This window comes from Dendrobates tinctorius, unplaced genomic scaffold (genome assembly GCF_039654945.1).
Source record: "Dendrobates tinctorius isolate UK_male_01 unplaced genomic scaffold, ASM3965494v1 ptg000009l, whole genome shotgun sequence".
Classification (NCBI taxonomy): Eukaryota; Metazoa; Chordata; class Amphibia; order Anura; family Dendrobatidae; genus Dendrobates; species Dendrobates tinctorius.
The window spans coordinates 5,233,293-5,260,442 of NW_027361677.1; the positions used below are offsets into that span (position 1 = coordinate 5,233,293).

At 45.7% G+C, this 27,150-nt stretch overlaps 1 long non-coding RNA gene across 1 annotated transcript; it reads right to left on the reverse strand.

Moving 5' to 3' along the window:
* Positions 1–3,528: 3,528 nt before the first annotated feature.
* On the reverse strand, positions 3,529–22,991 carry LOC141095920 (uncharacterized). The gene is made up of 3 exons (XR_012233503.1): positions 22,819–22,991; positions 16,396–16,500; positions 3,529–4,672 (listed from the first exon to the last, which is right to left on the reverse strand). It is a non-coding gene; the product is annotated as an uncharacterized lncRNA (long non-coding RNA).
* Between the last annotated feature and the right edge of the window lie 4,159 nt (positions 22,992–27,150).

Below are 27,150 nucleotides of genomic sequence, written 5' to 3' on the forward strand. Positions count from 1 at the left end.
TGTCACACTTAGCGATGCACCAGCGATCCCGACCAGCGACATAGCAGGAGTCGGGGGTCGCTACTTACCTGTCAGACGCAGCGATCCTGACGTCGTCCACACGTTGCTCGTCGTCACAGAAGGAAGCGCCGCAGGAAGCTGACGACGAGAAACGGTCCAGGACGTTCTCGCGCGATCAGCGATAACCAGTGGGGGAGCGGTCGGAGGTAAGTATCAGACATAGCGATGTCGCTAGCAATATCACTGCTGTGTCACAAAAACCAGTGACGTTATAGCGATATCGCTTAGTGTGACAGGCCCTTAAGTTAAGAGCCCAGCCAAACCAGATCTTATACTTTGCACTGACGAGGGGAAGTACCCCGAAACAAAGTGTCTGCAAATTGAGATTTTGTTTTTTTACTTTTACCTAAGTGAAGTGGTTAGTCAATATTGAGTTTTGGGATCGCTGCTTCCTATAGGTGGCACTAGAGTTCTGGTTCTCTTCCTCTCTGAAGAGACAATTTGCATATTTCTCAGAGGAGCCAAATTGCAAGGCTTAAAAGTCTCCTCACCTTGGCATGTCAGGCTTGACATGTCACTGTCCACAAGGAGAAACATTATCCCTTAAGTCAAGAGAAGCATCTATCACTATAGGGGGCAGACAGACGGCCATATAACTCATGCGAGGATGGCATTACAATCATCCGACTGGCTGTCTGCTCTCCTGACCTTAGTGTCATAGCATGCACTTCTCTGCAGCTGTCAAGCTCAGGTCAGGACAGCTGCCAGCCAGTCCGAGGATTGCGATGTGATCCTTGCACAAGTTGAGCGGCCATCTGTTCTCTAAAGGAAATTCTAGCAAAAAGTGAGAAGTGGAGAGGATTTTCTGTTAAAGGCTGGTGGTACTACTGCTTGGCATGGAGCTATTATGCATGAACATTATTCTGTACATCACTCTCATTATGCATACAATCATGCAAATTTACCATTTAAAGGGAACCTGTCAGTGTGACATTGCTGATCAATTTAAAGGCAGCAAGTTAGACACGAGAAGTAACCAAGGGATTGTGGGGCAAGAATTAGTATAATTTATCTCCCAATGGGCTCCCAAGCCCAGAATGACAGATTATACCGAATCCTTTTCCACAATCCCATGTGTCAGTGCTTTTGGGTACTTTATGGTGGCTTGTGTTATGTCACCATATGGCAGCATTATCGCTACATAGTATGATAGTGTTATTCACTTTATTATGAGTGTTTGCTTGTGCCTGTCAATTGTCTCTGTATCCATTTGCATGCATAATTTTCCTTTTCACATGACTGCCTTCTCCTACTCTCTGAGAAAGTTCCGCTCACAGAAGAAATTGTGACCAGTTCCCAAAGGTTGCCCTTCTCTTTAAAAAAAAAACAGCTCAAAAGGTCCATTTTTTCCTTTTATTTTGTTCCCACAACTCTGCTGAGTAATCTGCTTTTTTCATTTTTTAAATCCACCATACGGTTCCAGAGCTGTGGGCCTTTTTATTTCGTAAGGGGGTGTGTCTCACAGGATTATTTGGGGCATGTCTTTAGGCATCACAGACTCCTCCCTCTTAGCCACACCCCCTTGGAAAAACCATAAGAATTAGAAGAAAACATAATGGCCCATATCTCTGGAACCGTATAACATTTTTGAATAAAAAAAAGAGCGGAATACCCAACAAAGCAGTGGGGATAAATTTCAAATAAAACCTGGCCACTTATAATCTAGTGACAAGTCCCCCTTAAAGAGGCTCTCAGCTCTCCCGATTTATGGTTTTTGTATTTATTTAATACTTGTATTCCCTATAGGTAGCAATTCTGCAGCATATTTCTTTTTTAGACTTCAGACAATTTCTTTCTTTGGATGTTTCTGTTCCTGTGTTAATATTTCTGGAACTGTCTAAATTAATAAGCAACTGGTTCTTACTATTCTCCATGTCAATGGATCGTGTTCCTAAACAGTCTGACACTCAATGCTAGCCATGTCGGACTCTGTAGCGACACACTTGGATCAGTTTGACGTTTTCTTTAAAATTATGTACCTAAAACATCATATAATCATGTGTCATTTTCTTGCTTTGCAGAAGATCCATCATGTGTGGACTACTTCAGCTGGTGCTCTCTAGTCCCTCAACATGGAGTCTGCAACCATAAGTTCTATGGGAAGCAATGTTGCAAGTCATGTACAAGAAAGAAACACTACAGTGACACTGGATGACCTTCCGGTATTGGCCATTACTTGTCTTCTGAAGCAGACATCTAAGGCCCCGTCTCACATAACGAGATCGTTAGCGAGATCGCTACGTGTAACACATAGCGGCGACCGGCCCCCCCCCCCGCTGGATATCGCTGATTGTGCTCGAATGTCCCAGGCCATTTTCTGATCGTTGGTGTCCTGCTGGCCAGCATACATCGCTGTGTTTGACGCCGACGAGCGACCTCGTTGGCGGCGCAGAACTCAGGGACGGAGGCGGGAGAAGTCAGAATAGCTGCTGTGTGACAAGGTACCAATGACCGCCGAGGTCGTTTTACGGATCGCCGGATCGTTGCTGCGTCGTTTAGTAGATCTGTCTGACAGCTTACTTGCGACCATGTAGCGATGCACCAGCGATCCTTACCAGGTCGCATAGTTGTCGGTATCGCTGGTGCGTCGCTATGTGTAACGTTACCCTTAAGCAATCAAGAATTCATCATCTAAGGAATATTGTTTGAGCTCAAGGCTGGAAAGTCACAGATAAGTTCCAGACAATCAGATTCATCTCTGATTAGACATTCCTAGGAGCATTTAAGCTGCAAGCTCAACACTGAAATTCGATTCCGAGAAACCTGTGCTTTGGTCTCCTCAAGAGCACCAAGGTGGACGTGTCCCTCATCGAAATATCATGGCTTTCAGTGGATATAACCGGATGTTATACATACATATATAATGTATGATTGCGCCCGCAATGAAGCGCCGAGACTTCGTTTGATCAGTCATTCTTTGCTGACCGGGTCCCTTTAAGTTCAGAGAAGGGGTATTGTGCCAATGGAAAGTTTATCGATATTGGATGTAAAATAATGAAGAAAAAATAATCCACAGAGCTGTGAAAAATTGAAAGATGCCTGAAGTAAAATGACCAAACGTACACTGTTACATATATTAGTAAACAGATTCACTAATATATGACCAATTCTGGGTGTAAGGGGTCTTTAAAAGCCCTTTTGATCTGTGAGGGGGTCTCAGAACCCAAACCTTTATCAATGGGGCTGTGTGTGCTGTCAAACGGCCGTATAGACAGACGGCGATGAGAACACAGTGTACGGACTGGCCCGCAGCAAGCTTGTCCGCTACATAGAAGTACATGAAGCCGTTACACTCAGGTCGGTAGAGCCGCCTGGCAGTCCGTCCCGATCTTGGTCTGATTTATACGGCCGTCTGACTAGGATATATTTAAGATGTAAGTAAATGTTTAAACATCTCGTCCTATAGAAGTGGATAGGACCAACTACTTCTTGTCTTGTAGGTGATAGAAAATAAATATTTCTGGGAAATCCTTGACTTTGTAAAATCTTTACTTGACAATCGTCCACTTATATTAACAGGGCAGAGCCTTAAAGCTCCGGTACATTGTGTACTTGATTACGACATTATTAATTTCTGATAATTCTCCATTTACAGAACATTCATCTATACAAGCTTTTCTTTCCTTTATTAACAGATGAGAATGCCCATCTTCAGCAGCCCGGCTGTGTACCCGCTGCAGGGTGGCGAGTGGCGTATGGCGAGAGCCGGCTTGCTGAAGGCTGATCGTATCGGACAGAATTGGTCACGTGGTCAACCTGGTCATATCAAACTGTAAACATAGGAAGAAAAAAGAAAAGCATTCCGATTCTCCGATTCTTGAAGTCGCCGCTGTGTGCACGTTATAAAACTCCGTAAATTTACGCCTTTCCTTGTATCTTGACCAAATATTTTGTGGAATATAAATTAAGCCCTAAAAAGGTTTGATTTACAGAAAATCACAATTATTTCGCAATCCACAGTTTGGAAGGAAAATGAACTGACCAGCAGAAGGCCACATGTATAGAAAACAATGGTCAAATACTGTATTTTGTCTGGCAAAAATAGACACTTTGCAGTATGGTACAATTAGTTACAGTTTTTGCAGTTACATTGATGCATAACTATAGTGCAAACCCTTTTCCAAAAAAAAAAGTAAATGGAGCAAAATAACATTTCTGGTGTCCGTTGGAGAGAATGTTACTGCAACCAAGTCAGAAATGGCCGTGGCTATCCGACAAGGGCAGGTTTTAGCCCCAAAATGGATAGAAATATTCCAGATGTGATGGTTCAGTCCCAACAAGTACCTTAAGGAATGAATGATGTCCATCGTCCAAACGCTCTAATCCTGGACGTATCTCACGTGTTAAATAGATCTTCCATCGCGCTTCGATCCATGGACTGAGCTCCTTGTCGTTCAGGCCGTGACAGAAGATCTGGCCAGTCTCTCTCATCTGATGCGGATACGAAAGTGACAGTATCTCGTTCATAAAAAAAAAAAAAAGAAAGGACATCTTCCTGCATTTACTCCACAGAGGTCAAGAGATGTGAGAAATTTGGCGGACGCGAGTCCTTATCCCCTGTCGGCACAATGGACAAGTCTCCAGCTGCAGAGCGCACTCCATACACAGATCACTGCGGAGGAAGAAAGGAGAATTTCCATTATTTCCCTTCTTGTACCCGTATCTAGTTTTTTTTTTCGCAAACTGCAGGCTGCCATTCCTATCCACTATTGCTGCAGTTACAGCAAAACTTAGCATTTAGGAAAGTGGGTCTCAAAGTTTGCACAAAAGAGGACTTGTCACTAGTGATGAGCGAGCAGCCTTAATAATAATAATAATAATAAATTTTATTTTTATAGCGCCGACATATTCCGCAGCACTTTACATTTCAGAGGGGATTTGTACAGACAATAGACATTACAGCATAACAATAATCACATACAGTAGATTATAACAAATACCAAGAGGAGTGAGGGCCCTGCTCGCAAGCTTACAGTCTATGAGGAAAGAGGTAGACACGAAAGGTGGGTGGTAACAGTTGCCCTGATTGTATGGACCAGCCATAATGTTAAGTGTGTAACAGTACAGACACAGAGGGCTAATGGATACATAAAGCATGTGGGAACATGATGCTGGGAACCTGGTTATGGTAAAACTTTTGGCTCTGCCACACAGGGATAGGTTAGGTTAATGTGTTGAGGCGATAGGCCAGTCTGAATAAATGCGTTTTCAGGACACGCTTAAAATTGTGGGGATTGGGGACTAATCGTATTGACCTGGGAAGTGCATTCCAAAGAATTGGCGCGGCACGTGTAAAGTCTTGGAGACGGGAGTGGGAGGTTCTGACTATTGAGGATACTAACCTCAGGTCATCAGCAGAACGGAGGGCGCGGGTAGGGTGGTATACTGAAACAAGGGAGGAGATGTAGGGTGGTGCTGAGCCATGGAGGGCTTTGTGGGTGAGGGTAATAAGTTTATACTGAATTCTGGAGTGGATGGGTAGCCAGTGTAATGACTGGCACAAGGTAGAGGCATCGGTGTAACGATTGGTGAGGAATATGATCCTGGCTGCAGCATTCAAGACAGATTGGAGAGGGGAGAGTTTTGTAAGAGGGAGACCGATTAGAAGAGAGTTACAATAGTCGAGACGAGAATGAATAAGAGAAACAGTAAGAGTTTTTGCAGAGTCAAAAGTAAGAAAAGGTCGAATTCTAGAAATGTTTTTGAGGTGCAGATGACAAGAGCGAGCCAGTGATCGAATGTGGGGGGCAAAGGAAAGCTCAGAATCAAGTATGACCCCAAGACAGCGGGCATGTTGCTGGGGAGTAATAGTGGAACCACAGACGGAAATGGCAATGTCGGGTGTAGGTACATTAGTAGCAGGAGGAAACACAAGGAGTTCAGTCTTTGACAGGTTCAGTTTCAGATATAGTGAGGACATGATATTAGACACAGCGTTTAGACAATCGCCAGTGTTTTCTAGAAAGGCTGGCGTGATGTCAGGAGAAGAAGCGTATAATTGGGTGTCATCAGCATAGAGATGGTACTGGAAACCAAATCTACTGATTGTTTGACCAATAGGGGCAGTGTACAAGGAGAAGAGGAGGGGGCCTAGAACCGATCCTTGAGGAACCCCAACAGTAAGGGGAAGGTGAGAGGAGGAGGAACCGGCAAAAGAAACAGTAAAGGAGCGGTCGGAGAGATAGGAGGAGAACCAGGAGAGAACGGTGTCCTTGAGGCCAATGGAATGGAGCATAGTGAGGAGGAGCTGATGATCCACAGTGTCGAATGCTGCAGAGAGATCCAAGAGAATTAGCATGGAGTAATGACCATTTGATTTAGCTGTTAGCAGATCATTAGAGACTTTAGTGAGGGCAGTTTCAGTGGAGTGTAAAGAGCGGAAACCGGATTGGAGAGGGTCGAGAACAGAGTTTTCTGAGAGATAGCGGATAAGACGGGAGTGGACCAGGCGTTCCAGGAGTTTAGAGATGAAGGGAAGATTAGAGACAGGTCTATAGTTAGCGGCACAGTTTTGGTCGAGGGATGGTTTTTTAAGTAGTGGATGTATGATGGCATGCTTAAATGAGGAGGGAAAAATACCAGAAGAGAGAGAGAGGTTAAATATTTTAGTTAGGTGAGGGGTGACAGCAGGGGAAAGGGACTGGAGGAGATGTGACGGAAATGGGTCACTGGTGCAAGTAGTTGGGCGAGAAGATGCAAGGAGCCTGCTTACTTCTTCTTCTGTGACTGGTTCAAAATCAGAGAGTGAGTTAGATGCAGTGGGGGAGGGAGGACAGTGCATGGTATGAGGGGATTTGGAGATAATTTCCTGTCGGATCTGGTCAATTTTTTCTTTGAAGTAATTGGCCAGATCGTCAGCTCGGAGCTACATGGTTGGGGCCTGTACTCTTGGATTGAGTAGAGAATGAAAAGTGTCAAAGAGACGTTTCGGGTTATTGGACAGTGAGATGATGAGGGTGTTGAAATAGGTTTGTTTGGAGAGGTGAAGGGCAGTGTTGTATGTTCTAAGCATAAACTTAAAATGGATGAAATCTTCGTGTAGATTGGATTTTCTCCACAGACGTTCGGCGCACCTGGAGCACCGCTGCAGGAAACGTGTTTGCACCGTGTGCCAGGGTTGTCGCCGTCTGCGTTGTGGTGTTCTATTTATAGGGGGTGCAAATTCATCCAGGGCAGTTTGAAGTGTTTCATTGTAATGCTTCAATGCAGAATCAGGACATGAGAGGAAGGAGATAGGGGCCAATGAAGACTGCAAGTTCTTCAGAAGTTTCTGGGTGTTAATGGCCTGTATGTTTCTATAAGTCTGGACAGTGGGGGTGACCTGAGCAGCCTGGCAGTTCTTTATAGAGAATGAAAGAAGATTGTGGTCAGAGAGCGGGAGAGGGGAGTTTGCAAAATCATCCACTGCACAAAGCCGAGAGAAGACCAAGTCGAGGGAGTTTCCGTCTTCATGCGTTGGAGAATTAGTAAGCTGCGAAAGGCCAAATGAGGAGGTTAGAGATAAAAGGTGAGTAGCAGATGGGGAGAGGGGAAGAGCAATGGGGATGTTGAAATCTCCCATGATGAGGGTAGGGATGTCACAGGAGAGAAAATGTGGAAGCCAAGTGGCAAAATGATCCAGGAACTGATGGGAGGGGCCGGGAGGACGATACACCACCGCCACTCGCATGGAGAAGGGGGTGTAGAGTCTGACGGCATGGACCTCAAAAGAAGGGAAGACAAGTGAGGGTACTTGAGGGATAACCTGAAAGGTACATTTTGGTGATAGGAGCAGACCAACGCCTCCACCAGCTCTATTGTCTGATCTTGGGGTATGAGAGAAGTGTAGCCCCCCGTATGAAAGAGCAGCAGCAGCGGTAGTATCTGACTGCTGCATCCAGGTTTCAGTAAGAGCCAGAAGGTTAAGAGAATTAGAAAGGAAGAAGTCATGAATGAAGGAGAGTTTGTTACACACTGAGCGAGAATTCCAAAGTGCACAATTAAGAGAGACAGATGGCATGCAGGGAATATTAATAAGATTAGAGGGGTTTCTGAGTGTAGCAGTTGGGGGGTTTGACTTTCTATAACATGGGGGACCAGGGTTGGGAGCAATGTCTCCTGCAACTAGGAGAAGGAGGATAGAAAGAGTGAGCAGATGGAGCAGCCTTGGATAAGGTGTTATCTGAGCATGCTCGGGTGCTAACAGAGGGTCTTTGGAGCACTCGAATAATATGTTTGCGCCCCTGCGGCTGCATGTCTCGAGACTTCGACAGGAGCAACACATGCAGGGATATCCTGTTTGTTAGAAAATCCCTGCATGTGTTGAGGCTGTCGATCAGCCACGAGACATGCAGCCGCAGGGACTCCAACATATGTTGCGAGCACACTCAGAGCACACCCTATCCGAGCACGTTCACTCATCACTACTTATGTCATATTTTGGTAAACACTTGTATTCCCCATTCTTAACAACTTTCCTTAAAAGAGATTGTCGGCACAAAATGACTGTTCAAACCAAGCACCTTCCCACATACTTGCTTTCCATCTATTTCTGCCCTCATCTGGTTACTATAAAGCCTTATCTGTCAGTCAAAGGAGGAAGAGGATAGAAAACAAGTAGGTGGGAACAGGCACTGCTTGGCCACGGCAAAGGTGCACAGAGCGTCTGCACTTGGTTTGAATAGTCAATTTGTGCTTCAGACTCGTTGCTCAACAATGTGGACTACATCAGCACAAAATGACTGTTCAAACCAAGCACGGACGATCAGTGCACACTTGCCATGGCCTAGCAGTTCAGTGCACCTTCCCACCTACCTTCACAGTCTACCTGCCTCAGTGAAAAAAAAATTGATGCAACTAGAATACCACACGTTACCACACTAGAATCACACGTTACGTTTCTCTCCTATGGTAAACATGGATGTGTGAATACAGCCTTAGAAAGAAAGCTCTAACAGCTTCTGTCTTCCAACGGCACAGAGCCATTCTAGTGTCACTAACGCATGTTACAGGCGCTACACTTTACACTGTTTCCACATTAAAAAAGCAAAATATGGAGTAAACACAGCACAGAAACAGGTGATCAATTGTTAGGTGTCGGCTTGGTCTCATTATGTCAGTATGTGACCAGCATGATGTGGAGGAATGATTACCAATTGTAATTGAACCCCGAGATTTATTGGCCGTTCATGGACCAGACACCAGCTGTGAATTTTCCTTGTTAGAAAACAGCAAGTTGTGCAAAAAGTCCTGAGACACTGAACAGTCGGACATGTGCGTTCAGAAGCTTAGAGGCGTCACATTAAGTTCTCCCGAAAAAGTTACAACTTTATGTGAGTAATAACAGGATTTTTGGGTTGCTTACCGTAAAATCTGTTTCTCGGAGCCTTCATTGGGGGCACAGAGACCATGGGTGTATGCTGCTGCCACTAGGAGGCTGACACTATGCAAAAAAAGGTTAGCTCCTACTCCGCAGTGTACACCCCACCGACCGGCAGGGAATTTCCTCAGTTAGTGAGAAAGCAGTAGAAGTAACAGAATAGATTGAGAACAGAACAAACAACTCAACTGTAACCAACCAAAGTAAGAACAGGAGTTGTAGAACATGGGAGGGTGCTGTGTCCCCCAATGAAGGCTCCGAGAAACAGATTTTACCTGTAAGCAACCCAAAAATCCTGTTTTCTAGTTCGCCTTATTGGGGGACACAGAGACCATGGGACGTCCCAAAGCAGTCCCTGGGGTGGGAAACAGACTTCCATCAGGCCAGTGGACTCACCACCGCTGCCTGCAGAATCCTCCTACCAAGGCTGGCATCCGCCGAAGCGTAGGTGTGGACCTTGTAGAATTTCACAAACGTGTGAACTGATGACCAGGTTGCAGCTTTGCAAAGCTGCAGCGTGGAGGCTCTGTGGCGTACCGCCCAGGAAGCATCCACTGCCCGGGTAGAGTGCGCTCTGATCCCCGGAGGGGCCACTCGATGCTTAACCCGGTAGGCCTCCAAAATTTCCGATCTGATCCAGCGAGCAATAGTAGCCTTGGAGGCCGGGTGACCTTTCCGCGCCCCATCTGGAATGATGAAAAGAGTCTGTCTTCCGCAAGGAAGTCGTCCTAGACAGATAGATTCTCATCGCCCTGACCAGATCCAGCTTGTTCAGGGACCGCTCCCGAGGGTGAGTAGGACTCGGACAGAAGGACGGCAGAACAATATCCTCATTGAGGTGAAAGGAGGACACCACCTTTGGAAGAAAAGAGGGTGGAGGCCGTAGAACTACCTTGTCCTGGTGAAGTACCAAGAAAGGAGAGCAGCAAGAAAGAGCCGCTAATTCCGACACGCGCCGGATGGAAGTGATGGCCACCAGAAAAGCTACCTTCCAAGAAAGGAGAGAAAGGGAAACATCCCTGAGAGGTTCAAAAGGAGAACCTTGCAGAACCTCAAGAACCAAATTAAGATCCCATGGATCCACGGGCGCTCGGTACGGAGGAGCAGTGTGAGCCATGCCCTTAAGAAAGGTTTTTACCTGAGGGCGGGAGGCCAACATTTTCTGAAATAAAATGTACAGCGCCGAAACTTGACCCTTCAAGGAACTGAGAGCAAGCCCCGCATCCAGCCCTGCCTGAAGAAACGCCAGAACGGAAGGGAGCGAAAAGCACATGGGCGCAATGTTATTGGCCTCACACCAAGTGAAATAGGCCTTCCAAGTACGGTAGTAAATCTTGGAAGACGATGGCTTCCTGGCTCGGATCACGGTATGAATTACTCGACCGGAGAATCCTGCTCGTTTCGTTTCAAAACCTCGGTCTCAACAGCCACGCCGTTAAATTGAGCGGCCGAGAATTGGGGTGGCAAATCGGGCCTTGAGACAGCAGATCTGCCCTGTCTGGAAGCTTCCAGGGGGCGTCCGCGAGAAGGTTGACAATGTCCGCGAACCAAGACCTTCTGAGCCAATTCGGGGCGATGAGAATGACTGGAATTCCTTGTGCTTTGATCTTCTTCAACAGCTTGGGAAGAAGGGGCAGGGGAGGGAACAGGTAGGGGAGCTCGAACTGCGACCAAGGAATGGCCAGAGCGACGGCGCCCACTGCGAGAGGATCTCGAGCCCTGGATACAAACTGTGGGACTTTCCTGTTGAGGCGAGAGGCTAGCAGATCTACATCCGGGGTCCTCCAACGAAGGCAAAGCTGAAGAAATACCTCCGGATGTAGGGACCACTCTCCTGCCGCGTGACCCTCGCGGCTGAGAAAATCGGCGGCCCAGTTGTCCACGCCGGGAATGTGTACCGCGGAGATTGTAGGTACCGAAATCTCTGCCCACTGAAGGATCTTGGACACTTCTGCCAGGGCTGAGGCACTCCGTGTCCCTCCTTGGCGGTTGACATATGCCACCGCTGTGGCATTGTCTGTCTGAATCCGGATAGGCAGGCCCCTGAGGAGCCTCTCCCAGTGGACGAGAGCCAGATAAATCGTTCGTATCTCTAGGACGTTGATCGGCAGGGCTGATTCCTGAGTCGACCAACGACCCTGAACAGTGTGATTGCGGAACACTGCCCCCCATCCGAGGAGGCTGGCATCCGTTGTTACAATCTGCCAGTGAACGGGAAGAAAAGACCGCCCCAAGAGGATGAGAGGTGACGTCAACCACCAGTTGAGAGACCGCTTGATCCGGCATGAAAGACGAACAGGGCGATCCAGGGACAGAGCAGAGCTGTTCCACCTCGACAGAATGGCGTGTTGGAGAGGTCTGGTGTGAAATTGGGCAAAGGGAACTGCCTCTATCGCCGCCACCATCTTTCCCAGGACCCTCATGGTTGTTCGGAGGGACGGGAATCGTATGGTCTGCAGCGATCGTACATCCTGCTACAGGGAGAGAATCTTCTCTCGGAGAAAGACCCTTGACCGACGAGTGTCGAACAGTAGGCCCAGAAACACAAGGCGTTGAGAAGGAACCAGACAGGAGTTTTTCCTGTTGACGATCCACCCGAAATTGGAAAGAGTGTCTAGGACGATCTTCAAACTTAGGCGCGCCTGGTGAAAAGAGGGAGCTTTGATCAGAATATCGTTGAGGTACGGAAAAAGAACGAGACCTCTGATCCTCAACAAGGCAATCAACGCAGCCATGATCTTCGTGAAGACTCTGGGAGCGGTGGCGAGACCGAAGGGCAGCGCAACGAACTGGTAATGTTCCTGGCGAACCGCAAAACGCAGGAACTTCTGATGTCCGGAGAATATGGGAACATGTAGATAGGCATCTTGGATGTCTATTGAACACATGAATTCCTGCTCCTCCATGGAAGCGATTACCGAACGAACCGACTCCATCCCGAAGCGGCGAAGACGGACTCTCTTGTTGAGCCGCTTGAGATCCAAGATGGGTCGAACCGCCCCGTCTTTTTTTGGCACCATGAATAGGTTTGAATAAAACCCTGTGAACCGCTCCGATTCGGGAACAGGCACAATCACCCCGGAACTGAGGAGAGAGGCGATGGCCGTAAAGAACCCCGGGATCAAGGCAGGATCTTTTGGAGGACGGGATTTGAAAAAACGATCCCGTGGAAGAGAGACGAACTCTATCTTGTATCCTGACGATACGACCTCCCTGACCCAGGCGTCCTCTACTGAGGCCAGCCAGACATCCTTGAAGAACAAGAGTCGACCTCCCACTTGGAAGGGACCCTCGGGAGTCAGAGGATAGTCATGCTGAAGTGGACCGTCCAGATCTGGATCTGGATGGTCTGCCCTGTGAAGAGTGGGATCGCCAGGAGGGAGTGGGTCTGAATGAAACGTTCTTCCTATCTTGGCGTGCCTGCGGCCTTCGTTGGTTGGAGGATGTCTCCGCCGTATTGAAACGGCGGAAAGCCCGAAAGGGTCTAAACTGACGCCTTAGTGGAGGTCTGCGAGGCTTGGACTGAGGGAGGAGGGAACTCGTGCCTCCGGTGGCGTCCTTAATAATCTGGTCCAATTGGGATCCAAAGAGGCGTACTCCCTGAAAAGGCAGATTAGTAAGAGACTTTTTAGACGACAAGGCCGCCTGCCAGGCTTTGAGCCAAATTGTACGTCGGATTGCCACGACGTTGCTTGACGCCTGAACTGTGCAGGATGCGGCATCCAAAGAAGCGGAAAGCAGATAATCCCCCGCATGGGAAATCTGATTGGCGAGATCGGCCAATCGATCTGGTTGTGCTTTCCCTAGGATGCCCTGACGAAGATCCTCTGCCCAAGTGGCTATGGCCTTTGCTGCCCAAGATGAAGCAAAGATTGGGCATACCGCCGTTGAAGCCGCTTCGAAGGCAGACTTCGCCAGGGATTCTATAATTCTATCATTAGAATCCTTTAAAGACGCCACACCTGAAAGCAGGAGGACCGTGTTATTAGACAGTCTGGACACGGGCGGGTCCACCGAGGGAGAGGCAGACCAGTTATCCGTGAGCTCTTTAGCAAACGGGTACAGTACTCCGAGACGCTTTCCTCTTTGAAAGTGTCTGGTCGGATCTTCCCTTTCTCTTGTAAAAATCTTTCCAAACTCGGAAGGAAAAGGAAATACCCTGGAGGGTGTTTCCTCCCGTCTGAACGAAACCTCCTGATCTGAGGATTTCGCAGGGGAGTCAGAGATTTCGAAGGTGTGGTTAATTGCCGCGATGAGGTTCTGTACTGTAACCTTCATGTCCGCGTCCTGGCCAGATTCCAGCTCTACAATCCCTTCAGAAGACCTATCCGAGAACGCTTCACCTGACTCGGGTGAGGAGGCACGGGAGGGCGACTGCTGGGAAGGAATAGGTGCAGATGAGGGGCCAGGAGAGGATTCCGGCCGGAGATCCTGCCTGGGCCTTTTGCGGCTTCTGCTAGCTGGCTCAGATGGAGCGTCTTGTGACCTGTTGGACCCTGCAGAAGTGTCCAGGGGCAACTTGTCAAGAACGGCCACTAAGGACTGAGACACCCTGGTGAGGTCGGCCACAGATTGTGAAAGAGACGAGGCCCAGCCAGGAATGGGTGGTTCGCTTTCCCGTGGCGCAATAGGTGGTTCCTGGACTGGGTCATGCTGAACGGGATTGCTGCAGTCCAGGCAGATGGGAGTAGGCTGACCTGAGGGAAGTTTGCGATTGCAAGAGGAGCATGCGAAGAACTGGACTAGGGTGCCCGTGGGGACTGGCGGACGGCCACGATCAGGCTTAGAAGTAGACATGGTGAAGGAAGAGAAGATGAAAACCTGTGGAACTGCCGAAAGGTTGGGGGACAGAAAGGCAGAGTAGGGTGTCAGTCTGCAGATGCAGAAGTACTCACGGTCTGGTGACCCCGAAAGAGATGAATTAGGCTCTTGCAACTGGCCAGGGACCGACAGGAAACGCTGGTCTCTGCTTTGGTCTCGGGCTGTCAGGCTGCAAAGATGGCGACAGCCCGACATGAGGAAGTAAAAGCGCGGTTTCTGTGCAAGAAGAAGGGCGGAGCTAGTCGCCTCCACCAGAGGGAAAACCCGCCCCCCTTCCCAGCCACAAGCCTGAAGAGGCGGTGGGAGGGCTTAGGAAGGCAACAGCCTATGAGAGTGGACGGGGGCGTGGCCGCGAAGGCCCGAAATGAAGCCGGGGGCTAAATTAGACACGGCGGCCGCCTGTCAGCACGGGGCGGCGCGGAAGAATTGCGGCGCAGCCGCGCCCACCCCTAAGAAGAATGCCGCCCTAGCCTTACTCCCAGACGCCACCCTACGCAAAAATACCGGCGGTGGGGTGAAGAAAGCCAGCACCGCAGCTGGGGCCAAAAGGGATGCGGCGACTGGGAAGCGCCGGCCGCTGATAACCTGCGGCGCTACTTTGGCGCCGCCACCCGGCGTCCTTGTGGAGACTCTAGGAGCGGTGGTGTCTTCTTCCGGTCCAATAAAGGTACCTTCTATATCCCACGCTGTCTGTCCATTCCGTCTTCGCGCCTCGTCCAACCGACAGGCTCTGGTGGGCGAGTGGGTGGGAGGCAGGAGGCAAGGACCATCCGTCTTCGCTGGCACGTCCTGTGCTGAGCCCGTGGTCCGCCTGGAGAACTATGAGGATACGGGGTGACAGTACACGCCGTACTCAGTCTCTTGTGGGAGTACAGTTGTGACCGTTCACACTGTATCCCGCCTAAGACCTGAAAGGGAACGGCGCACATCGAGGTAGATATGGGTCCAATGAAGGACCCGTGTCCACCTCCTACTGACACTAAGCTAAACTGAGGAAATTCCCTGCCGGTCGGTGGGGTGTACACTGCGGAGGAGGAGCTAACCTTTTTTTGCATAGTGTCAGCCTCCTAGTGGCAGCAGCATACACCCATGGTCTCTGTGTCCCCCAATAAGGCGAACGAGAAATACCGTATTTTGCGGACTATAAGACGCTCCGGATTATAAGATGCACCCCAAATTTTGAGGAGAAAAAAAATAGGAAAAAAAAACACACCTTTTTTAATAAAATGGTGGTGCTTCTTACAATCCATGCGTCTTATTGCTTACCGGGGGTGGTGGCTGCGGTGAAGCGGGGTCCCAGGGTCGCTGCTGGAGGAGGCAAGAGTGGAGCGTTGCCGCAGGCTGGGATGAGGGGGTGTTCGGATGTGCGGCACACCGCTGCAGGTGTCCAGTGCTGCAGGAACTCTACCGACATTTTGATAAAGGCCAGAGCCCCTGCAGTTCCATGGTTTCCTATGCAGTGGACTCTGGGGAAAATGGCTGCCAGGTGCGGCGCATGCACAGATGGAGATCTCGGCACCAAGATCTCGGGAGATGAGATCTCAGCGCAGCATCGGAAACCCGCAGCGGTGCTCCACACATCCGAACACCCCGTCATCCCAGCCTGCGGCCTGCAGCAGCGCTCCACTCTTGCCTCCTCCAGCCGCGACCCTGCTCCACCGTGGCCGGTAAGGTATATCTGCATTATAAAACGCACCCCCTTTCCCCAAAAAAATTGTGGGGGGGGGGGGGAAGAGTGTGCGTCTTATAATCTGAAAAATACAGTATGTGCAAAAATTGTGGGACTTTTTGAAACCTTACAATTGATGAATCAGCCACAAACATGTAGAAAAAAAAAAACGTGTCCGATGGCAAATTTAGAAAACAATATTCTTTCAATTTGCGCCGTTTTGGAAATATATTTCATGTGCTCAGCAGTGTTCTTTTTTTAAGTTAATATATTAGAATGAAAATGTTTAAAAAACGTTAAATATGCTTCCAAAATGGTGCAAATTGAAAGAAGAAATTTGGCACAAATGAAAAAATTGTTTTAAACTACAAAAAGTAGACGACAATAGGGAACCTTAATGCATGTAGGGGCACAAAATAAAAGTGACCGCTGCGCTTCAGTGAACCCGTCCCAACCAATGTGGCCTTTCCAAGGTGCAATGACCGACCTGTGTCCACAAGGCCTCAGCTCGGTGTCGGCCACCTCATCACAGCAGAGTGTGCAGCAGTTCTCCTGAATGCTAACTTGTTTTAACAATGCTAAGCGTCTGTGCCTGGAGAAAAGGAAAAATAAAGCCATTTAGTTATCCAGTTGATGTGTATGGAGATCCCGGCAATGGATTCTGGGGGGTGGGAGATCTGACATTTTGGATTCTAGCATGCCCAGTCCCTACACAAAAAGAAAGAAAAAAGTAAGGGAAACTGGCAATATAATCAATAAATAATAGTATATTAGGATATAAAATCAAAATAAATAATAATAAGGATATACTTATTGCCAGAAAAATGGAAATATAGGGACAATTGCAAATTAGCTAAACAACACACAAGAGACATCACAGCGACCATAAGTCCCAATATAAAATATAATGTTTATTGTTACAATCAAATAAAATCAGGTCTTAAAATTGGACATCCATATATGATAACTTTAATATGTATATTCAGTATATGCATAAAAAATTATGTAAAAATATGGGCATATTCTCCCTTATCAGACATACATCCACCTTGCAGTAGACAATTGTAAAAAATGTGCAAAAAAAATTAAAGATAAAATAAAAATTATTATAACGCTATACAGTTATATGTTAAAGTTTGGGCACCCCTATTAATGTTAACCTTTTTTCTTTATAACAATTTTGGTTTTTGCAACAGCTATTTCAGTTTCATATATCTAATAACTGATGGACTCAGTTATATTTCTGGATTCAAATGAGGTTTAATCTACTAACAGAAAATGTGCAATCTGCATTTTAACAAAATTTGACGGGTGCAATAGTATGGGCACCTCAACATAAAAGTGACATTAATATTTCGTACATCCTCCTTTTGCAAAAATAACAGCCTCTAGTCACTTCCTGTAGCTATTAATAAGTTCCTGGATCCTGGATGAAGGTATTTGTGACCATTCCTGTTTACAAAACAATTCCAGTTCAGTTAAGTTTGATGGTCGCCGAGCATGGACAGCCCGCTTCAAATCATCCCACAGATGTTCAATGATATTCAGGTCTGGGGACTGGGATGGCCATTCCAGAACATTGTAATTGTTCCTCTGCATGAATGCCTGAGTAGATTTGGAGCGGTGTTTTGGATTATTGTCTTGCTGAAATATCCATCCCCTGTGTAACTTCAACTTCGTCACTGATTCTTGCACATTATTGTCAAGAATCTGCTGATACTGAGTTGAATCCATGCGACCCTCAACTTTAACAAGATTCCCGGTGCCGGGATTGGCCACACAGCCCCAAAGCATGATGGAACCTCCACCAAATTTTACTGTGGGTAGCAAGTGTTTTTCTTGGAATGCTGTGTTTTTTAGCCTCCATGCAAAACGCCTTTTTGTATGACCAAACAACTCAATCTTTGTTTCATCAGTCCACAGGACCTTCTTCCAAAATGTAACTGGCTTGTCCAAATGTGCTTTTGCATACCTCAGGCGACTCTGTTTGTGGCATGCTTGCAGAAACGGCTTCTTTCGCATCACTCTCCCATACAGCTTCTCCTTGTGCAAAGTGCGCTGTATTGTTGACCGATGCACAGTGACACCATCTGCAGCAAGATGATGCTGCAGGTCTTTGGAGGTGGTCTGTGGATTGTCCTTGACTGTTCTCACCATTCTTCTTCTCTGCCTTTCTGATATTTTTCTTGGCCTGCCACTTCTGGGCTTAACAAGAACTGTACCTGTGTTCTTCCAATTCCTTACTTTGTTCCTCACAGTGGAAACTGACAGGTTAAATCTCTGAGACTTTTTGTATCCTTCCCCTGAAAAGCTATGTTGAATAATCTTTGTTTTCAGATCATTTGAGAGTTGTTTTGAGGAGCCCATGAGGCCACTCTTCATAGGAGAATCAAATAGGAGAACTACTTGCAAGTGGCCACCTTAAATACCTTTTCTCATGATTTGATACACCTGGCTATGAAGTTCAAAGCACAATGAGGTTACAAAACCAATTTAGTGCTTCAGGAAGTCAGTAAAAAGTAGTTAGGAGTGTTCAAATCAAGAAAATGATAAGGGTGCCCATACTTTTGCACCGGTCAAATTTTGTTTAAATGCAGATTGCACATTTTCTGTTAGTACAATAAACCTCATCTGAATCCAGAAATATAACTGAGTCCATCAGTTATTAGATATATGAAACTGAAATAGCTGTTGCAGAAACCAAAATTGTTATAAAGAAAAAAGTTTAACATTAATATGGGTGCCCAAACTTTAACATATGACTGTAAATTGATAAAGCGCATCATTATAAATAAAGTACTTTATATATATATAATGAAATAAAATAATTAGTGCTAATGTAACTTATGTGAATGAATGCATAAAGTGCTGTGCTCAGTGCAAAATAAGTATTAGTATATCTATGCAGACCATACACTAGTAAAAACCGCAACAGTATCACAAAGTGATCTGTACGTCTGCTAACCAGGAAAACAGTATATCATGATTAAAATCCAGACAATAAACAATGTATAACTTACAAAAATGTGCTATGTGGATTAATCCTGGTCTCCTGGGATAGACGCCCTGCCCCAACGCGCGTTTCGGCGCTATGCCTTCATCAGGGGGTAGCGCCTATCAGAGACAGGTGAGTATATATATAAAACGTGACCAATAGAAAAAAGGGGGGGGTGATAATTAACCAATGAACATAAATGAGATGTCCGGATACTTGAAACTCCACAACCAATTGCGCATGACCAAAACGATTCCATGACAACGTATGCATACAACATCGGCGCCATTGCTGAAGCATCCGACGGCATGTAACTGGAAGAAGATGGCCGACAGTAAAGCATTGAAGGTTGCTAAGAAACCGGGAGCTGATCGTCATGTGACCGGAAGAAGATGGCCGCCAATACTAAACAAGCAATGTTGCTAAGCAAACTGGCCATCATGTGATCAACCGGGAAGGTCACTAAAGTCATGAAGATGATTGTCACATGACCGGAAGAAAGATAACTGCCAGCAAATAAACAGACAAACGTCTGTATTGCTGAAAGTATATATAGCTGGCCATCATATATCCAAAAGTGGTCACCAATATTGAAACACAACACCCGCGCCTATATTACTGAACACCACCACATGCGCCCGGTGGATCAATAGATGTATAGATAGTTTCTCAAATAACAAGGCCTATATAAAGCTTCCTGTAATATACTACAATCCAAGAGAAAGAGGAAGTATGAATAACACTGTAGAAAAACATGCAGTAAGCTAAAAACAGCGTTTATTAAGTCATATAAAATACATACTCATTGTATGGATCACAGAAGGTATACATAGATACAATGTGCACAATGGAACCACCAGCAGAGGTATCACATAGACAAAAGTATAGGGAAAGTGTTACTATCGTATGATTTTATTTTGGTGCACTGAATGATTATCTGAAAAACAATACTGACAGTATAAAATGTATAATTACATAAATGCACCCTTCTTAAATATGTAAATACTGAACAAAAATCCCCAATAACATAATTTATCATGTGATATGAGATAATTATAAAAGGATGAGCTGTCAGGTAGCATATGTAGATAATAAGCCACCAGCTTAATCCTCCCAGACTAGCTAGTGCATGGCAGAACTAAAGAAGGCTGACAATATGTAAGAGAATTGTATGTCCATCTTAATCCAAAAAGTGCTAAGTGCTAAGTGCAAACTGCAATAAGGTAAAGGTATTATGTAGCCTAGTGGCAATGCATGGAAAACGAATCACAAAGTCAGAAAGCCTCCTACCATGGAGAGAACATATCGCTATGTGGAAAAGTGCAACTGCACAGCTGAAATAATTAAATATGCATAGCAGCTCAATGTGAATACCTAACCTGTAGGTGGCAGCCGTTCCCCGACGCGCGTTTCGCGTGAGCTTCTTCAATAGGGGGTAGATCTAGCACTTTTGGTGGTAACTGTGTTGCCTGTGTAAATGTAGAGTGTACAAAAACATTCTTTAATCAAGGTGAAACACGTACGTTTAATATTAGACATCATATTACATGTACGTCTAAAGCGGTGGTGTATTTCGCAGTTTGTCCATGCCGTAAAATATATATCGGTATGACTAAGAGACAATTAAAAAAAAAAGGATTCAAGAACATGTCCTTGGTATTAAGGCAGCTGTGAAAGAAAATGATATAAATGCATTGAAAACAATCCTGAGGCATATGATTGTGACAGCACCAAACTGAAAGTCCGGGGAATTGATATGATATCTACCAACATTAGGGGTGCCAATGTCAGTCGTAAGCTTGGACAATGAGACTAAGTAGATCTGGACCCTTAATACGGTCCAACCACTTGGTCTCAATGAAAACAATAGTTTTGATCCATTTCTCTGACCTTTTTGAAGAAATCTGTTGCTAATTTTTATGTATTGTACCTATTTAGACAGATTTAATATTACACACATTAATTTTAATCATTTTTTATGGTTTTACAATGGTGACGATTTGGTATTTTTGTATGACCAATAATGTCATTTTTATTAAGTGTAATTTTACCATTTTATACTAATAATTTTCTTATGAATTTTATAATTTCAGTATGTCTGGATATTGCTCGGAATTGGATTGTATCCTATTTGATGTTTGGTATGGTGGATCTAATTGACAAAGAATGAAGAAATATTGATTCATACACGTGGCTAATGATGTATATTTATGGTTGATCATACATTATATTACATGGATGTATTATTATGTTTATGTCTATATTGTAGAGAAGATAACTTTTATATTTGTGCACTTATAATTGTTCATATGCCATATTTATCTGTACAGTGATTATTACAATTTCCTATACACAATTTCTGATATATGCGGTATATATGATGATATGATTACTTGCCTTTGTATGGTTGTAATAGGGTTACGGTCGGTGCAGGTTCGCGCATGTGGCAGCGGTATGGGGGCAATCTGGGTATGGTCGCGTCTTTATGCCTCCAGGTGCTATGTGACCTGGTGACATGACGCTCCCTGCCTTGTATTCCCGCCTTCCCCTGTCATGTGTGCGTCAATTATCTGCATCTGACTTGATGCATGCATTATATATCTATCTATACATCTATTGATCCACCGGGCGCATGTGGTGGTGTTCAGTAATATAGGCGCGGGTGTTGTGTTTCAATATTGGTGACCACTTTTGGATATATGATGGCCAGCTATATATACTTTCAGCAATACAGACGTTTGTCTGTTTATTTGCTGGCAGTTATCTTTCTTCCGGTCATGTGACAATCATCTTCATGACTTTAGTGACCTTCCCGGTTGATCACATGACGGCCAGTTTGCTTAGCAACATTGCTTGTTTAGTATGGGCGGCCATCTTCTTCCGGTCACATGACGATCAGCTCCCGGTTTCTTAGCAACCTTCAATGCTTTACTGTCGGCCATCTTCCGGTTATATGCCGTCGGATGCTTCAGCAATGGCGCCGATGTTGTATACATACGTTGTCATGGAATCATTTTGGTCATGCGCAATTGGTTGTGGAGTTTCAAGTATCCGGACATCTCATTTATGTTCATTGCTTAATCACCCCCCCTTTTTTTCTATTGGTCACATATATATATATATATATATATATATATACACTCACTCACCTGTCTCTGATAGGCGCCACCCCCTGATGAAGGCATAGCGCCGAAACACGCGTTGGGGCAGGGCGTCTATCCCAGGAGACCAGGATTAATCCACATAGCACATTTTTGTAAGTTATACATTGTTTATTGTCTGGATTTTCATCATGATATACTGTTTTCCTGGTTAGCAGACGTACAGATCACTGTGACACTGTTGTGGTTTTTACTAGTGTATGGTCTGCATAGACATACTAATACTTATTTTGCACTGAGCACAGCACTTTATGCATTCATTCACATAAGTTACATTAGCACTAATTATTTTATTTCATTATATAAATATAAAGTACTTTATTTATAATGATGCACTTTATCAATTTATAGCGTTATAATAATATTTTTTATTTTTTTTGCACATTTTTTACAATTGTATACTGCAAGGTGGATGCATGTCTGATAAGGGATAGTATGCCCATATTTCTACATAATTTTAATATGTATATTTCTTCAATATATGCATAAAAAAGCATATATGGATGTCCAATTTTAAGACCTGATTTTATTTGATTGTAACAATAAACATTATATTTTATATTGGGACTCATGCCCAGTCCCTGCAGTATATAAATCGCTCAGGCAGTAATTCCTCCCCATCTTGGCCATGCGTACAAGCTGTTGATAGCAAACTGGGCATGTACTCAAATGGGTCATCAATATCAGATTGTAGGGTGGTCCGACTCCCGATGATCAACCTATATCAGGGCAGTGGCGCATGAGAATCTCCTACCTTGGCAAAATGACCTTTTCTTCGGGAGCCAACACGGCATATTCGTTAAAAGTGCTAAATTTGTTTGCAGGTGGATATTTAAAGGGCTTCGCTCCAAAATTGAACTCGCACTGCTGATAGGACATGAAACTTGCTGCAGCGAAAAACCCAGACCTGAGGAGGAGAGGGAGAGAGAGTCAGTGATGGCGGCTTTATTATACAGGACGCAACTGAAGAATTCACTAAGGGAGAACGGCGCCATAAAATACAATGGTGTACAGCAGTGTGTACATAGTGCGCCATGCTGGGAAACATCGTGATGATATACTGTAAGTGCCCCCTTGTTAAATGCCGCTGTCAGTCACTGACAGTGAGAAGCAAGTCACAAGTCTCACCCATCAGCGCCTCGTTACTTGATCACAGGGTCTGCAGAAGACCCCTGTGCCTGTCATTGTGAATCTCCTGTGTCCATAGGAGATCGTGATTTTGCTGTATAAGAAGCCCTGCTATATACAGCAGTAGGCATTCGGATGATCACAGCTTCAAGTTTCCTAAGGGGACTATTAAATAAAGTTAAAAATTTATATATATATATATATATACTGTATATATATATATATATATATATATATATTTTACTCTGTCACCTCATTGGGGGACACAGAGCCGTGGGTGTTATGCTGCTGTCCACTAGGAGGCGACACTATGCATAATCTGAAAAAGATTAACTATGGCTCCTCCTCTGCAGTATACACCCCTGGATGGCATCAGCCTTCATCAGTTTTTGCTTAGTGTCGCAAGGAGGCACACCTAAAAAAATGTTTTTTTCCTTTTTCATCCGGATTACAGATGAAGAAAAGAGGGTCTCCTGTGAGACTCCCGGCATGGCTCCTTCCTCAGTCCCCTATCATGGGGTGCCCGGCTGAAGTAGAGATGACTGTTCCCCATGTCGCTCCTTCCCCAGTCCTGCGGGTGCTGGTTTGAAGTCGAGACCCCCCTCCTTCCCCAATTCCTTTTGGTCTTGGGTTGAGGTCGAGGCGAGGATGAAGCCCCTGATGGTGACAGCAGCACCCTCCCTAATCCCCCTCTGGGGGTATTAGGTTGAGACGCCTCAGGTAGGGTTTGTACCATGGCACTCTGCAGCTCAATAACCAGGGACCCCACCCCAGCTGCGGGCTCCTGTCGGGGCCAGGGGGGAGTGCAGGCAGGCATGGCACAATGGAGACAAGGGATCCCTGCGCCCCTGTCTCTGCGGCAGCACCAGATCTATGGTGCCTCAGAGGGGCTTCTCACAGCCCCCCTCCCGATGATAGCCCCACCGCTATCCTGCTTTTTCAATCCGAGGGGTCCGATTCAGTTTCGACCCCCTCCCGGACTTCCGCGCCAGCCTGGATCCCTTTCAGGGCATCGACATCTTATTTAGGCCGCGGCTTCGGCCTAGCTGAAGTCGCCGTCTCTTCTCCGCCCCCCGGCCCGCCGCCCCCGGATGACAAATATGACACTCTACAGTGTCATAGAAGGGGCAGATCGAGACAGATAGGGTGCGTTTTTACACAGCTCCGCGCGCCCTTTTCAGCTCTCCGCCCCCTTCTCGTTTTTTTTCTTTTTTTTTTTTTTCAGCGGCCATTTCTGCTGTAGGCAGCATTCAGCAGCATCACGCCAGCCAGTCTCCTGGGGGCACAGGACTGTGAATCTTCGGCGCTGCACCTAGGAGCACACTGGTGGGGCAAGATTACAGCTGGGTTTTTTACTCGGCTGTGATTCCATATTCCCTGTAAGGCTCTCCTATAGGTTTCCTCTGTATAGCCAGCCCTGTAGGGCCCTCTGCATAGCCAGCTCTTCTGCACTTTGTGCACTATGCCAGGCTCAAGGAAGAGAACCAGGCAGGACTGTTTTTATGCATTCTGCACCGCCTGCAAAACCACTCTTCCCAGTGGCAGTACGTACCCGCACTGCCAGGATTGTATCCAAAATACCGTGTCAGAACCCCAAGAGGCTCCTACCAATGTTTCAGCGTTTGCTACCACACCGGAATAGGCTACCCAGATGTCGCAGTGTATGACGCAGTCCATAGATAAGATAACCTCCACATTGCTCCAAGAAAAACAAATACAGCCCATAAACAGCAGCGCTTCCCAGGCCTCACATCCAAAGATGATATTCCATATTTTTTTATTTCATGGGTTAAAAAAGAGATACAACGCGTTTCGGATACAGTGTATATTCTTCATCAGGTATCATAAAAACACAGTACAAATCCTAATAGTATAAAATTCAGTTACACTTATACACTCACTGGCCACTTTATTAGGTACACCTGTCCAACTGTGTGTTAAGACTTAATTTCTAATCAGCCAATCACATGGCGGCAACTCAGTGCATTTAGGCATGTAGACATGGTCAAGACAATCTCCTGCAGTTCAAACCGAGCATCAGTATGGGGAAGAAAGGTGATTTGAGTGCCTTTGAACGTGGCATGATTGTTGGTGCCAGAAGGGCTGGTCTGAGTATTTCAGAAACTGCTGATCTACTGGGATTTTCACGCACAACCATCTCTAGGGTTTACAGAGAATGGTCCGAAAAAGAAAAAAAATCCAGTGAGCGGCAGTTCTGTGGCCGGAAATGCCTTGTTGATGCCAGAGGTCAGAGGAGAATGGGCAGACTGGTTCGAGCTGATAGAAAGGCAACAGTGACTCAAATTGCCACCCGTTACAACCAAGGTAGGCAGAAGAGCATCTCTGAACGCACAGTGCGTCGAACTTTGAGGCAGATGGGCTACAGCAGCAGAAGACCACACTGGGTACCACTCCTCTCAGCTAAGAACAGGAAACTGAGGCTACAATTTGCACAAGCTCATCGAAATTGGACAGTAGAAGATTGGAAAAACGTTGCCTGGTCTGATGAGTCTCGATTTCTGCTGCGACATTCGGATGGTAGGGTCAGAATTTGGCGTAAACAACATGAAAGCATGGATCCATCCTGCCTTGTATCAACGGTTCAGGCTGGTGGTGGTGGTGTCATGGTGTGGGGAATTTTTTCTTGGCACTCTTTGGGCCCCTTGGTACCAATTGAGCATCGTTGCAACGCCACAGCCTACCTGAGTATTGTTGCTGACCATGTCCATCCCTTTATGACCACAATGTACCCAACATCTGATGGCTACTTTCAGCAGGATAATGCGCCATGTCATAAAGCTCGAATCATCTCAGATTGGTTTCTTGAACATGACAATGAGTTCACTGTACTCAAATGGCCTCCTCAGTCACCAGATCTCAATCCAATAGAGCATCTTTGGGATGTGGTGGAACGGGAGATTCGCATCAGGGATGTGCAGCCGACAAATCTGCGCCAACTGTGTGATGCCATCATGTCAATATGGTCCAAAATCTCTGAGGAATGCTTCCAGCACCTTGTTGAATCTCTGCCACGAAGAATTGAGGCAGTTCTGAAGGCAAAAGGGGGTCCAACCCCTTACTAGCATGGTGTACCTAATAAAGTGGCCAGTGAGTGTATATAGTAGCAACCTTTTATCCCAGTCTCAGAAACTTGATTTAGGGTGTGGACCAAGTTCAGGAACACACCCACTGATTGATCCAACTTTGACAACATAGATGCAAGACGGAAAAGAAAAAAAAAGAAAAAAAAACAAAAGGAAAAAAAAAAAAACAGAGAAAAAAAAAAAAAAAGGAACGTTCAAGCTCTCTCTATGATATCATTCAATCCATTTGGATATAATGTTCCCAGACGATATATCCAAAACGTTTCTTTCCGGTTTAAAAGAGCACTCCTATTTGCAACACCAGAGGGTATCTGCTCCACCGGAGTTACTTTTATGTTAAAAATGTTGTTACGTTTAATTAGTAGATGCCTTGAGAGACTATGGTTTAAAAAGCCGTTTTTTGCTCTATTTCTGTGACCATTAATGCGTGACCGCAGTGTCTGCACAGTGCGTCCCACATATTGCAAACCGCAACTGCATGTGATGACATATACAACAAAATCACTGTTACAGCTGAGTCTTTGTGAAATCTCAAAGACCTCACCAGTACTATTACATTTGATGGTTTTAGCCCCGTGATCTAGGATCCCACAGGTACAACATTTATTAGAGGTGCATTTAAAAACTCCGGTTCCTTGAGAAACACCATATAAAATTTGATCCATATTTTTTTTTATAGTTTTTTCCTTTTGAATCCAACTGGTTTTTTAATTTACTGGGGGCCACCAAATTTTTCAAAGTTTTTCCCCTTCTATATGTAATCCCTGGTTTATCAGGGAGATGTTTTCCCAAAACAGGGTCACGCTTCAAGATATACCAATATTTTGAAAGCACAGTTCTTATTACTTTATTTC